Below are 14,088 nucleotides of genomic sequence, written 5' to 3'. Positions count from 1 at the left end.
CACAACTTTGATCGCTCGCAGAATAATGAGCCATAATATATTGTTTTTAAAATTCTCACAAAAACCATCACAGACAAGAGACCAATGCCGATCCAAATATAAACTGAAAGATAAGAAAGAAACCCAATAGCAATGAATGACAGACGAGGACGATTTTTCCATAAGGAGGGTAGAATAACATTTCTTTGAGGTAAAGACAAAATCTTGCAAAGACTGTCTAAAACAGAAAGACAATTCGAATAAAAGGGCATTAAGAATTGTGCACTCGGGGAGGAGTTATCCCAAAGAGAACTCCACTCCGATCGGAAAGAAGATAATTTGGCGCCGAAAAAATACTTAATGAGATAAAAAGACAATCGGCATTGGAACAATTAGAGATAATAGATGCTAGCTTTAAGGCATCCACTTTGACCTTAAAATTGACTACACCTAACCCCCCCTTAGAAAGGACTGATAACATGACTGTTGACTTACAGTTTCAATACGGCACCCCGAAAGGAAAGGCCAGATTAAGTTATTAACTTCAGTAACAACCCATTTATGAACAGAAAGAATAGTAGCAAGATATAACAATTTACTAATACCTAACGTATTTAAAGATTTACCAACTAGAGATAAAGAATGAGATTTCCATAAGTTAAGATGATTTTCTAACTTTTTAAGTTTAGGCTGCCAATTGTCAGATTCAGTATTTTGTCCGAAGACCACTGCCAAGATTTTCATTTTTGAGACCCACATGAGGCCAAATGGTTGATCAGTGCGTGAGCACCACTCCTCCAACCACATGGCCTCCATCTTAGAAACGTTGAGTTTGGCCCGAGATCCCTGCTCATAAATTTGAATCACTTTAAAAAGAGCCTCAAGAGAGCGAACAGAGTTAACTAGACTAGTCATGTCATCAGGATAAACCCCTACTTTATATATAGAACCTTCAGCACTAGGCAGGAGAAAGTCTTCGATTTCAGCGCACGAACGAATTTTGCACGCAAGAGTTTCAACACAAAGAATTACAACATTGGAGAAAGGGAATCCCCCTTGCGGACCCCGCGAGATAAAGGGATCAGCTCTACAAGCCATTCATTAACAATCACACGCATATCAGCACCATTATAAAAAGTATTGATCCAATGGCAAAAAGAAGGACGAAACCCAAAACGAATTAAAAGATTCTGCAAAAAGGTACGATTAACACAATGGAAGGCTTTCTCCTGATCAAGACTTACTAAGATGCCAGTTTCACCAGTACAATTGATGTAGTCTAAGGTATCTCTAAGAGCGTGAAGACTTGAGGAAATTTCTCGTCCGGGAACAGAACATGTTTGGTCAGGATCGACAATAAATTGCAAAACTTTAGAAAGGTGAACAGAAATGGCTTGAGAACAAATTTTATAATCGACATTGAGGAGGGGAATTGGCCTCCAATTTTTGAGAGACTTCTGATCTCCTTTTTTAAAGATCACGTGAGTATTACTCGTTTTCATGGAATTACACATCTCGCCAGCTTCAAAGCAAGCATTGTAAACAAGAATTAAGTGAAGCGATAGAACATCCCAGAACTTTTAATAGAATTCAAGAAGTAAACCGTGCGGCCCAGGAGATTTGTTTGTATTCATGTTTTTAATGCCAAAAGAAATTTCATCAATTGTCATTGCACCTTCGCACAATGATGATTGATCAGACAAAAGCTGACGAGGAAGAGAAGACAAAAGAGCGTTTTGGAAATTCAAATCAATGAATTCTTTAGAAAACATGGAGGAATAGAAAGCGACATGTGCCTGCTCAATTTTTTCTTGGGAAGAAACTTCGGCACCAGACGAATTATAAATCGATGACATGTGGCTCTCTTAAGCATTAGAAGATTGTAATTGAAAAAAAAATCGAGTAGAACGTCCACTGTCTTCAAGCCACTCAGTGCAACTACGAATGAAAATTCCTTCAGCTTCTTTAGTATAAATGGCCTTTAGATGGCATTCAACATCATAAAATGAATCAACAATGAAATTGTCTCTCAACCAAATGTTGACAAAGACTGATTAATTTGTTCGTGAGAAAAACACGATCGCGACATAGTTGACGCCGTTTTTGGCGGGAAAAAGAAATCGATTCCTCCTTGATGGAAACTTTTAAGAACTCCCACCAATCTTGAGGAGAAGCAAAAGAAGCGAAGTAAGAAAGTGACTTTGAATTAAACTACGGATATAATCACAAAAACTTTTATCATCGAGAAGTGAGTTATTAAATTTTCATACCCCTGGGCCACGTTTAATGGCATCGGATTTGAAAAACAAAAGAAATGAAGTTGTGATCGGAAAGCAGGCAAGGTGAGATTTCACATTGACAGTTAGATGTAAACAAGTCTTTGGAAACAAAGAACTTGTCCAAGCAGCTGGCAATTGAATAATCATGATTGAACCAAGTGAATTCGCGCGCACGGGGATGTAATTTACGCCACGCATCAACCAAGATAAAATCATCTTTCAAAGAGCTACATTCGTTGGCGACTGAAACATTTCCACCGAATTTATCAAGCGCACTGTCATAACAATTAAAGTCGCCCCCGATCACAAGAGCTGATGCAGGGATAAAAAATTTGTGAAGAGAGTCGTAAAAAAATTTTTGATCAGTAACATTGGTGGGGGCATAAATATGAACAAAATTAATATCAACACCGTCAACCCTGACCAAAATAGTAATTAAATGCCCATTTGAGTCCTTTTTCCAACATACAATTTCATCAGAACATTTAGGGGAAATTAAGATAGCAACACCACCCTGTTTTCCAATTGCGGGGGACCAGAAGCTACACACTAACCATCTGCGAGAAAGAGCTCTGATGTTAGAGCTAACTAGTGTTTCTTGAACAAAACAAATGTCGCATTTGGATTTCTCAATGAGATCAAAGAGGAGATTATTATTAAGGGGATTCCCCAAACCCCTCGCATTAATAGTTAATACTTTGAAAGTATCTTAGAAAAAGGACAAAAAAATATACGAACTAATCTTTAGATTTCCTGCCTTTCTTTTGTTTCCTTTTTTTCTTTAGTAACAGCATCTGTTTGAGTTTGGGCTTTACGTTTTAGATCAGAGGCAGTTTCCATCGGCGATGAAGGGGGAAGCAGAAGAACGTGGTTTACCAGAGACCAAAGAAGGCGAGGTAGGTTTACGGAGAGCAGCAGCTGCTAGAGCCTCAGAAACCGGAGCAGGAGTACGACAGGAAATTCGTGGACGGGCAGAACTGGTACAAGGATTGGCAGGCAGAAGATTGGCAGGCGAAGGATCGGACGGAGTGTCAATAACAATAACATCAGGCTTGACGAGACCTTGGGAGTCCAGAACGTGTTGTGATTGACTATCGCCAGGTGGAGGATTAACTACAGATGAAGAATTAACACGTTGAGCATTTGGCAGCGATTCAGATGGTGTGAACAGAACAGGAGTTTCAGCTGCAGATAGAGGAACACAAGACTATGAGCTAGCAGAAGGAGTAGCAGTAACAGGTGGTGGTCCAGTGGTGTCTGCAGGAGATGGTTGTTGGGTGTTGGAAGGTAGAGCGGCGGCCAAAGGGAGTTCTTCGACAACATCAACATAAGAATCAGACAGGTCTGATTCGTCGGCCCATACGAAGGAGTCACCAGAATTAGTTTTAAAAGAAGCATCACTAACGTCGGAGGCATCGTCGTCGTCATTGGTATCCTCAACATATACTGGAGCGCACTCATCTGTGGGTTCACCAAAGACAACTGGAGAGACCCAGGAGTTCCTGCATCAGCTACTGACATGCCCATCCTCCTTGCAAAAATGACACGGGGGCGGGACAGGACAACAATTAGCGTCATGACCAATATTTTCACGGTTGAAGCACACTTTCTGATCACAGGCGTTACTGAAGTGACCAGGTAGATGACATTTACAGCACATAAGAGGCTGATCACCATATTTCAGGAAAACTTGGTATTTACCAAAACGAAGGAAATTTGGGATGGGCTTGATGATTCTGACGCGATAATGATGCAGACCGTTGTAGATCGTGTACGCATAATCAAATTTGCCACAGCAATAATGGACGACTTCACAGTAAGGTGCGAGGCGCTTTATGAGGGCTCAATCACTCAATTGAAAAGGAGCGTCGTAAATAGTTAGAAATGTAAGGGGTCGGTCAGTCCTGGGTGGCGTAATTTTCATTATTGATCCAAATCGAATTTAGACTTAAAAATTTTTCTTTAGCACCCGGAGAGTTAAACGTAACAACAACTTCACCATTCATTTTTCGTTGCAGACACTGGATCTCAGTGGCATCAACACTTGCGCCTTTAAAGGCGTCAAAAACAGAATGGGCAGATGTGGAGCGAGAAGGCATGAACACGGCAGATCAAGGGCATTTTGGCATATCATTACCTACGAAGCAACGCCGTGGTTGCAGGGCGTTGTCAGCCAGACAAGCTGTTCTCACCGCTCTAGAAGCATAGGTTTCGCCATCAACAAACAGCACTAGAAAGAGCTCCAGCATCTAAATTATTGAGTTGAGGCACAGAATCGGCAGAAGAAACGTTATTCACTTTGACATTCGCATTTCCATCAACAGATGAAGCAACAACAGAAGGAATGCCAACATTATTAACAGCATTTTCTCCAGGGACAGCACCAACAGTATGAACATCATTAGCAGATTCACTTGGGACATCAGCGTTAACAATAACATCATCAGCAATTTCCATATTCGAAACAGCAGAATCCAACGTACCACAATCCTTTTCATTTTCCATGATTACAAGTATGGGACGGCAAACTAACAAATGCCAGAAACAATCCCACAAAAGGATTGCAGCTAAAAGGCCGAGGAAGCAATACCGTATCTTCCCTTTCCTGGGAGGGTGGTCCAGGGTTTCCCCCTTTGAGATATCGTGGTCAATATGCTGTCGTTGAGGGGACTGGAGTCGACTGTAGCCCAACGCTATAGAGCAAGTTGCTGACATAGATGCACTTGTTCTACAGCACAAGTCCACAAAAATCAGCAGCAAAGTTGATAACGTCCGTCCAGGGGTGAGTGAGATCAAACACCTTTTTGCCCTCCAAAACGAGGCAACATGATAAAGACCCGTAATGACTCTGTTACTAAGATAGCGCTACAGACGCAGGCAGAAAGCAAGGGTTATGTTATCAACATTCGCTCTCCACGTGCATACAACTTGCAGAGAAGTCGAGAAATGCCTGCTGAAAGATTGCTGGTTGGTATTATTGCTTTGCTTTTGCCTTGGTGGGTCGTTTAAAAGACTAAATTTCCACCCCTTTCTCTTGTCTATGACCATACCACAGGAAAAGCACCGGTTCTCGTCCGATCACCGAAGTTAAGCCCTGTCGGCCCTGTCTAGTTTAGTCAACAAACCACCAACACAACAATCGTAAGGTAGAAATCAAGTCACAGTTTGGCCAGCACTTCTCCTGTTACTTTCCTTGTCCTTTGCTCTTTCCATACTGTAAGTCATCAAACGATACTTCGAGGACAAACTTGGCGGGGATTGAGTCAATGATTGACCGCCTGCCAAAATAAACGGCACTTTTTCAGTTCAGTACAACATGGATGCATAACAACACCAGTTCCAGCGCACTCGCCCTTTGCAGCTGGAAATCTTTGGCTTGCTTGACACATTCCTTCATTGTTCACTGTGTCCATTCATCCAGCCCAGCCTGGCCAGCTGAGGAACAAAGCAAAGCGTCAATCATTAACCATGCACCAATCACAGGGCCAACACTCGTAGTTTTGCGGGGGCGAGCGCGAACGCAGGTCCCCACTACCAGAAATTATACGCTCGAAACACCCACATTTTGTGTAATCGCAAGGGTCAACCTGATTGAAGTGCAATGAAAGGGCCTCACCTTGAGAGGACTGCCTCCTTGATCACAGTACCTCCCGCGTCAGGCGAGTTTTTTGTGTTGAAGGTAGATGGCCGGGGCTCCCTGGCGAGGAGTGCAATGCCCGCCCACTGCAAGTCTCATCCATAGCAAGGATACAGTGCTAGTCCAACGCCAATCGGTTTATTTAAGGTAGGGGGCACCTACAAAAGTAGCCAGCCCACCAACTTCACCGAGGAATTGAACCTCACCTACCTCATTACAAAAATTTCCAACCCAAAAACCCCGACACAAAACAAAACAAACGGGACAACACAAAGGACAAACACAAGACAGATAGAACCGGACGAAACGAAACAGAACGGACACAACCCTGCAAACAGTACACCAACTAAGGAGACCCAGGTCAAGAGGACACAACAAACAACCTAATATAAACTAAAACTTAGATATTGAGTGACAGTTGACCAGCAGTAACAGAAGCAGTAACACCACGAGCACCCCATTGACGATGAAAAAAATGACGCCAACGAGGGGACTTGAAATGCTTAACGAACAACGAAAGGTTGAACTTCACACGCGCCTTCATACACTCGATGACAGGCAAAGCGCCAGGCTGTACACTGCGAAAACGAAAATCATTCCTAGACCGCCAAATGAAGAATTTTCACACATTCAGAATGTAAACAAAAACGCGAGGGGTAGCACGTAACTCATCAGGATTCAGGCCAAAGAGAGAATCACAGACAAGCAGAACAGGGGACATCGGACTAAAGGAGAACATCAACGATTGAAGCCAGGACAGAAGACTTTGGGCCAAAGGACAAGCGAGAAACAAGTGAGACAAAGTCTCAACAGGAGCACCACAGAAGCACGGAAGAGGGAGAGGAAGGCCAAAAGAGGAAAGATGCGCAGCAGTGTAGAGGACACCATGGGCAATCTTCCAATTGAGATCTAACACTTGGCGATCCAGGTCGAAAAAGAACAAAGAACGCCACATAGAGGGCCAGTAAAGCGAACCGAACACGGGAGCAAACTTTTCAACACAATGGGGGTCAGCAAGTCTATCGGACAACAAAAACAGATAACAGTACTTCGTAGTCATAGAACAGACAGGAACAGAAATGAGACGAGAAAAAAGAGACAGAAAAGAGACGTATCGTCAGCGTACTGTGAGATTGGAGAAAGCACCATAAAATCAGGAAGACGGAGGCCAGAAATAGGTGGATTACAGCGAATATTTACAGCGAGCACCTCAGAGACTAAAACATACAAAAGTGGAGACAGCGGGCAACCCTGCCTCAAACCACGGGAAAGGGCAAAAAAAGGGGAAAGATAACCATTGAGATTAATGGAACTTTGAACACAGTGGTAAAAGAGGTCAACCCACGAGATAAACGAAGGACCAAAGCCCATGGCAGACAACGTAGTGCGTATAAATGACCAGTCAACACAATCGAAAGCCTTCTCTTGGTCGAGGGAAAGGACAGCCACCTGAGTGCCCGAGAAGGAGGCAAAGTCAACAACATCGCGGAGCAACGCCACATTCTCCCCAATAAAGTGGCCAGGTACACCGCAAGTCTGATCCTTATCCACTACTAGGTGAATGACTTTAAGAAGATGACCAGCGATAGCTCTAGAAGCAATTTTGTAATCTACATTAAGGAGCGTGATTGGCCGCCAATTTCGAGGATCAAGACAATCACCTTTCTTGAAGAATAGGGAGATAACACCCCTACGCTGAGAGAGTGAGAGAGAGCCAGAGTCAAAACACAAATTGAGGACAGCAACAAGATTGGCCCCCAAAACATCCCAGAACTTAAAATGAAACTCCATGGGGAGACCGTCCGATCCGGTGGCCTTGGATCTGGCCATTCCCTGGAGGGCAGCAAAACATTCCTTGACAGAGAGAAGACCCTCACAGAGGGCAGCCTGATCATGATCAAGAGTGGATGTAACGTTGTCAAGAAGAGATGAACAGACAGCCAAGTCAGTAGGCTCAGCAGAAAACAGAGATGAATAGAAATTGGACAAACAAAACACAGGTCAGTAGGAGAAGAGACAATAGAGCCATCATCCTCCCTCAGCGCAGAGATCCAGTGGTCAGGCAAAAAAAAGCAAAAAAAAGTAAGCCGAGGAAATGTCCCCTTCTTCTATCCACTTGATCTGGAAGCGGACCTGCGCACCCTTGGCAGCCAAAGAATCTAAATTGGCTAGTTTGGAAAGAGCAGAATGGTACGGGCCCAAACATGAGACCAACCCAGCGTCAACTTTAGCCTTGAGATGGTTAATAAGACAAACAAGAAGGTCTCTATTTCGAGACCAGGCAGAAGATTTAGAACAACAATAACGAATAGTAAGACCCTTGATAAGTCCCTTCCCATCCTCCCACCATTTTACCAAAGAGGGAAAACGATGAATGGAGGACCTCCAGTTAAGCCGAGCGTCTGAGATTAATTTGACATAGTCATCATCTGCAAGAATGGAGGTATTCAGCTTCCACAGACCAGGGCCAGGAGAAACAGCATCAGGTACCAAGATGGACGACAAGACAGCACAGTGGTCCAAGAAGGGACATGGCAGAATATCCAGGACTTGACAGAAGGCACCCAAACATAAGGGATACCGATCAGATCGATCCTGGAGGCTAAACTGCCATTCCATCTCGTCCACGTGAAACAAGAGGTGGGATGGAGATACCTCCAAATGTCCACAGCACAGCAAGCGTCAAAAAGACCACAGAGGGAGACAGCTTTCACGAGAAGAGTCACTAGGGTCAGAACCACGACGATCAAGGGCACGATTAAAAACAGTATTGAAATCCCCAGTAAGGACAGTAGGGACAGAAGGGTCAATATGGGAGTGAAGATCATCCAAAAAGAGGTCATGATCAGGGTTGCGGTTAGGACAATAGATGGAACAGACATGGAAAGTCTTGTCCCGGAAGGAGAACTCGCATTGGAGGAAACAATCAACAGAATCAGACCATGAATTGAGAAGGGACAACGAAGGATGAAAGAGAACAATGCAACAACACGAGTGAGAAGGCCTGGAGAAAAAGCAGAAAGGAAACCAGAAGAGCGGAACCAAAGAGAACACTCAGCAACTGATAGACAATGGGTCTCCTGGAGACAGACAACATCCACACTCACAGGAATGAACCGCAGCCAATGGACAAGACCATGTTTTTAGACTGGTCACGCAAACCATTACAATTAAGGGATAAACTGGAGAAAGCCATTATAACAATTTGGAAAGAAGCCATCATGAATTTAGTGTTTTGGACGAGCAAGCAAACAAGAAACAGAAACAACACCAGCAGGCAGGTGACCCATGGACTTTTTAGCACTCTTCTTATTGGCACCAATTTTGGACTTGGAGGCAAGGGCCAGAATAGAGTCAGAAATGGAGCCAGGTTTTAATTTGGAGGCAGAAGGCAGGTCAGCCGAATCAGAAGAGAACTCCCCGATGGGCTCCTCAGAGAAGGAAGCATCAGACAGGAGCCTCTTACGAGGGTCAGCGACAACAGCCATTTGAGAATCAACAGGACCAGGAGACGGGGTGGCTGAAACAGCCGAACCATAATAGTTAACATTATTATCCTTATCACCTACATTATTGCTACCAATATTCGTAAGACTACATTCAGTATTTCCTATGGTAGTAACTACACTGCTAGTATTTAAATTAACATTATTACCATTGGTAATACCATTACTTAAGAAATTGAAACCAATTTGATTGGAATTTTTACTAGATTGGCCATCGACACAATTTTGCAGAATACTCTGGCTGCCCTAGGATGCAAGTTCATCCAGCTGATTGAACCTCTCAGCTATCACAATCTCGGGAACGGAACCACTATCAACAACAGGGGGAGAATCCCCGGCCACAGGGGAAACAGAGCCCTCCTTGATGATGACGACAACAGGGTAAGGGGCCAGAGGGTCCACGACGGAAGGATCCACTGCAGGAGGATCAGGCATGACATCAGCAGGGGCCGAATCGTCACATAAGTCACTAGACAAACCTACATCAGGGTCAGCAGGGGGAACACTTTTGCCCCACGGGTTGGCACAGTTGCGGGCAAAATGCCCCTCGTCACCACACCAGAGAATTTACCCTTGTGGGGGCAAGAGGCTGCCTTGTGATCACCATTGCAGATGTCACACTTTAAAGGCTGACCTTTGTACCAAACCTTGCAACGGTACCCGTTGATGATGACAAACCGAGGAATATGATTACGTCTAATCATACAAATGATACGAGTGCCAGTACAGACCTCAGGGAGGTTGGTCCAATGTTGGAAATGGACAGAGTCAACCTCACCGTAATGACAAAAAAAATCAGTAATCGGTTGATTGGAACTTTCGAAAAGATAGAGATAAACAAAAACATTCGAATAACGTGGCGGAGGCGGTAACGGAACAACCACCAGAAGAGAAAACCATTTAATTCAATACGTTGAAGCTCTTCGACGGCCGAACGAGCCTCAGGCTTGACAAAAATTATGCGTGCAACGTGGCCTGGGCACTGCTGAATAGACCTAACTGTATATTTGCAGGCAAAATATTCAGAAATATATTTTGCAACGTCAACACTCAAAGTACCAGCTGGGAGCTGGACAGATATATCCACCGTGTGCTTAAGAAAAGACAGCGGTGGCATGATGGACACAAGGCAAAAGGCCAAGCAAAAGAAAAAAGGTTAAGCCCAGATGGGCGAGGACCCCAATGGATGGGTGACCCGGCTTAACCAAACGCTGGATGGGTGACCAACAAATCGACAAGAAGGCTCGAAGGAAAGATGGCACCCAAAAAAGCTAGGAAAACCACAAAAACGAGCCAAAAGCTGGCAAACTTACCAAAAATCAGAGTGACAGCAAAAACTGCACCAAAATGGTAGGGCCTTCAGCCATACACTCCTGCGTCAGGTAAGTTTTTTTTATATTTAAAGCGGTAGAATGGACTTGGTGCAATGTCCATTAACCCTATCGACCAGCATGAAAGTACAATACAACTACCGCCGAAGTGAGGGGGCACCCTTATACGAGGCCAGCCCGCCAACTTTGCCGGGGAATCAAACCCCACCTCACCATGGAGAAAAAACTAAAAAACAGAGAGGACGAGATGCAATGGATTAAAAAGACTAAGAAACACTAAAATGAGGACAGAAAGACAACGTTAGAACCATCCACTGTACAAATGGTGCCATTGCCACCCCACTGACACAAAGAAACGACGACGATTGGAACGAAAATGTTTAAGACGAAGGTAAGTAAAACTTGACACGTGCTTTGATGGAAGCGATAAGGTTCACAGCACTTGGTTGTACAGACCAAAACCGATGATCATTGCGTTGAGTCCAGATCACAAATTTGCACACAAAAAGTAAGTATACAAAAATATGAGGTACACAAAGAAATTCATCAGAGCTGAAGCCAAAAAGCATATGACAGAGGGTAATGGAAGGAGCCAAAGGGGATGCCACATAAAGAAGGGACTGGATCCAATCTATCCCACTGCAGGCCAGGGGGCACCCAAAGAACAAATGATCGGATGACTCTAGGAGGTGGCCGCAAAAGCAGGAAGTGGAATAGTTATAACCAAAGGAAGACAGGCGAGCAGCAGTATATAAGACCCCATGACAAATTTTCAAAATCAATGATTTTCCGGTCAAGCGGTAAAAAGGTAAGTTGCCTCCATGTAGCAGGCCAATACAAATCCTCAAACACTGGGCGAAATTTTCGTACACAATGGGGGGAAGCTATGTTGGGAGATAGCATAGATTTGTAGATGGACTTACAAGTAATGGATGCAACAGAAGTGTCACCAATAGCTAAACAATTAAGAGGGACGGAAAAGAAACCGCCGACAGCATGCCAAGCTTTCAGCAGAGAACAATAAAAAGGGGGCAAAAGGGAGGGTTCAAAATCAAATGGAGAGGAAAAAACTTCCATAGGGGAGGCGCCAAATCTGTCAAAGTACCAGAACGTCATCAGTGATACCCACGTGTTGGGAGAGGTTAAGAATCTTCTCACCCATTGAACCAAGAGAGCAGAAGTCTTGTACTGAGTGTGGACAACCAAAAAACCTCCAGAGTTAGTGGGTTGACACACAACAGCATGAGCAACCATCTCTCTTCCCACTTCAAAAGAAACGAAAACACAAGGTATTGAGTTCGTTGAGAACCATAGGGGGCTTGTGTATAAGAGACGCCACATACCAAACCCTTGAGAAAGCAAGAGCATTAATCACCAAGGCATTCCCCTGATATGAGAGAGAACGCGAACGCCATGAAGAGAGGCAGTTTTCGACAGCATCAATCCTAGGGCGCCAATTTGCCTCCTCCAGATCATCAGGACCAATAAAGACACCCAAAACCTTGATCTTAATGCAGTTCCAGCAGATAGCAACAGGGGCATCCAGGCGATGCTGCCATAAACCCAACCAAAGGCCCTCACATTTGTCCACGTTGATTTTAGCACCAGAGGCCTCAAATAAATCATACGTTTCAAAGACTGCAACAATAGTCTCATCGGAGGAGAAGACAACAGAGGTGTTGTCCACATATAGAGACAGAACAGAGAGATCAGGTGGTCTGGGGGTCGAAAGACCTGAAATAGCAGGATTCTTGTGAACACTGACTACCAAGACTTCCATGGTTAGGATGTAAAGCAAAGGAGACAGGGGACAACCCTGTCTCACACCATGAGAAGGATGAAAGGGTTTGGTGACAGCCATTGACAATCACAGAACTGCGTATGTCAGTGTAAAACAATTTAATCCATTTGCAGAAACAAGCACCAAAACCCATTTTGGAGAGAGTGGAGAGTAGAAAGGACCAGTCAACTCGGTCAAAGGCCTTCTCTTGATCGAGGGATAAAATTGCAACGGGATAATTTGTGTCAGAAGCATAGGAAACCACATCTCTCAAGAAGGCAACATTTTCTCCGATGAAGCGACCGGGCACTCCACAGGTTTGATCAGGGGCAACCACAAACTGTATAACCTTTAGAAGACGACCAGCAAGAGTTCTGGTGCACAGTTTATAATCTACATTAAGCAAGGTAATAGGACGCCAATTCTTGCAGCTGAGTCTGTCCCCTTTTTATGTATAAGTGTAATGAGACCAAGTTTTTGGGTCTCAGATAGAGAATTCAGATGATAAGCTTTGTTAAAGACTTCAGTAAGGTCAGAGCCAATGACATGCCAGAACTTGATGTAGAACTCAGCGGGCAATCCGTCAGAGCCAGGGGTCTTATTTCTTGACATGCCATTCAGGGCAATTAAGACTTGAGCCAAGCTCGGAGGACCATCACATAAGGCCGATTGATCGGGAGACAAGAAAGAATCCAATTTGTCAAGAACACAAGCTGCTATGTTAGTATCGGTCTCCCCAACAGTAAAAAGGTCTAAATAAAAATATCTCCAAACAGAGCAGATCTCATCAATTTTGAGACTATTACTTCCTCTCTGTTGTGAATGGCAGAGATCCAGCTTTCAGAACCACGTTTTTTCTCCAGATGGAAGAAAAAAGAAGAAGAGGTTTCACCCTCCTCTGCCCAACGTGCCCTGGAGCAAATCTGAGACCCCTTAGCAGCTAGGGAGTCTAAACTAGAAATCTGAGCCAAGACATTTTGGTAAACTTCCATACAGGAGACAACACCAGTGTCAATGCAAGATTTGAAGTGAGATGCTAAATTAGAGAGAAGGGACCGGGAACCATGACGTTCTCGGCACTTCTCATTACAATGATTAATTGACAGACCTTTGATCTTGCTTTTCCCCAAGTCCCACCAATCCAAACTGGATGGAAAAGAAAGTTTACATTTCTGCCACTGTGCCGAAAAATCGGTAATTAAGGTGACATAATCAGGGTCATCTAGAATAGACACATTGAGATGCCATCTGCCAGGCCCATGAGGAACCACTTCCGGAATCAGGGAGGTAAAGACCAAAGCGCTATGGTCCAAAAAAGGACAAGGATAGATTTCACAGGATGACACGGAAGATGCCCAAGAATAGGGACAACCTACCAAGTCAATCTGAGACGACAAAGAGCCATCAGGTTTATCCCAGGTGAAACCAAGTGTTGAAGGGTGAAGGGTCCTCCAAGCATCTAGAATGCAACACTCACAAAAGAGGTTTGTGAGGGTTTGGCTACTGTCACGCTTGCCAAACATGGAAGATGAACCTCTTAAATCAACGGAACAATCAAAAACTGCGTTGAAGTCTC

General features: G+C 44.1%; 1 non-coding gene and 1 pseudogene across 1 annotated transcript; both read right to left on the bottom strand.

The window, feature by feature from the left end:
• Window positions 1-2,886: 2,886 nt before the first annotated feature.
• On the bottom strand, window positions 2,887-5,025 carry LOC149101889 (uncharacterized; annotated as a pseudogene).
• A 736-nt stretch (window positions 5,026-5,761) lies between these two features.
• Window positions 5,762-5,925, bottom strand: LOC149101888 (U1 spliceosomal RNA). Its single transcript, XR_016202635.1, has one exon. It is a non-coding gene; the product is annotated as a U1 spliceosomal RNA (small nuclear RNA).
• Between the last annotated feature and the right edge of the window lie 8,163 nt (window positions 5,926-14,088).

Source organism: Orbicella faveolata, unplaced genomic scaffold (genome assembly GCF_042242905.1).
Source record: "Orbicella faveolata isolate gen_17 unplaced genomic scaffold, um_ofav_v1 contig_36, whole genome shotgun sequence".
Lineage (NCBI taxonomy): Eukaryota > Metazoa > Cnidaria > Anthozoa > Scleractinia > Merulinidae > Orbicella > Orbicella faveolata.
Note: the sequence above shows the minus strand (reverse complement) of the source record. Positions and strands in the feature narration are given on the sequence as shown.